Genomic DNA, 1,854 nt, shown 5'->3' with positions numbered 1-1,854 from the left:
CTTCTTTTTTTTTTTTTTTTCATTTGCAATAGTTTTGGGAAAGTGGATTGTTGGACAACACCACTTGTGAAGGCCTGTAAAACAATTAAGTGTATCAATTTTCTATAAGTGTTACATACCAGCTCTAAACTCAGTGGCTTAAAACAGCAATCATTCTTGTTGCTTAGGATTTTGCCTTTAGGTAGAGTGGACATGAGCGACTGGACTGGACTGAACTGAAGAGTGGACATGAGTTTGAGTAAACTCTGGGAGTTGGTGATGGACAGGGAGACCTGGCGTGCTGCAATTCATGGGGTCGCAGAGTCGGACACGACTGAGCGACTGAACTGAACTGAACTGAGAGCCTGGCAGGATCGGCTCTTCTCTGTTTCTCTTGACATCTGCTGAGCAGCTTCACGTGGGGGGGGGGGGGGGGCATCCCTGTTTGAGACAGCTTATCACAGAGTTCAATCACTGGCCAAGTTGGCCCTGGCTGTCAGCCGGGAGCTCAGCTGGAGCTAGGTTCTGGGGGCCTGTGTTCCTCTTTTTTATGGCGAGGTGGCTGAGCTCCAAAGCAAGTGTCTGAAGAAAACCAGTGAGAACTTGTGTAGCCTTCTGGCATCTAACCTCAGAGGTCTGCATAACGTCACCTCCCTCATAGCCACCTCTGCTTTGACAGAAGGAGCTGTCAAAGTCAAACGATAGGTGGAGCATGTGGGGTGAGTGAAATTGTAGTGATTTGCAGAAAATACAACCCGTCATAACTAATTTTTCTTAAATATTACCTAAAAGTTTTCACTTTTTTGGATTAACAATTACTTTGTCTCTCTCAAGGTGTTACCATCAGAAGCAAAGGAACTAGATTTTGTGTAAGGAAACAAAATTATATTAGAATATAGAAGCAGTATTACTTTATGGTAATTGTTATTTGTAGAGGGGCGAAATTCTTTACTGATTAAGTGGAGATATTAATATACTAGGGTATTAAGAACTGCAGACATTCAAAGGCATTTCAGTTTCCTACAGGCAAACACACGTACACTGGAACTCACATTACCCTCTCCCCACCACATGCGTGAGCACACACACACACCCTGATGCTTGCTTGTCCAACACACACACACACACACACACACACACACCGATGTCTCTTGTCCTCCAAGCTTGGACACTCAGATTGTGATCTGAGCATCCCAGAGACCAGGAGCAAGCAGAACAGCATCCCACCATCGCCATACAGACCTCCAGCACACACACTCCTAACACTGACAAGCTTCCTGTCCTCCTGCCCGCGGCGACAGGAGGCAGCAAAGAAGGAAGAGGTGGAGGGTGTGGGACCGGGTGGCGGCAGCCCCCCGAAAGCCGAGAGGCAGAGTCGTTGGGGGCTGCGGCACCTGCCATCCCTGTGAAGCTGGGGTCGGCCGCCCAGGTCTCAGCCCCTCCGCTGCTGCTTCGGTCCACCTCCACCCCTCTTGGCGGCGGCGGGTCGTCCCCCTCAAGGGGCGCTACCGGCCCCCAAACTGCCCGCGTTGGTGCCCCCTTCGACTTAAATTGAGTAGGAATCCCAAGCGGCCTCCCCTAGGGCCGCTCATGGGCGATCTCTGCTTCGCCACTCAGGTTTGGGACCTCTCTCCGTTTCAACGATGGGGAAAGGTGGGAAAAGTTGGGGGCGGCGGCGCCACCTGTCCAGGTGGGAGTGCGTCTTCCATCACCGGTGGGCTCGGGTTCCTCTGCGCGGCGGGAGGGTGCGGCTTCTTCGCCCGCAGCCTCGCCCGGCTGGGAGCTGCTCTGTCCCCGACGCCAGGGAGTGGCGGAGGGATTTCTACTTGCGGAGGGCGCCCCCCAACCACACCTCTGCTTCGCCTAGGGCGCCCT

This window comes from Dama dama, chromosome 15 (genome assembly GCF_033118175.1).
Source record: "Dama dama isolate Ldn47 chromosome 15, ASM3311817v1, whole genome shotgun sequence".
In the NCBI taxonomy this organism is placed as follows: domain Eukaryota; kingdom Metazoa; phylum Chordata; class Mammalia; order Artiodactyla; family Cervidae; genus Dama; species Dama dama.
This window is presented reverse-complemented; position numbering follows the sequence as displayed.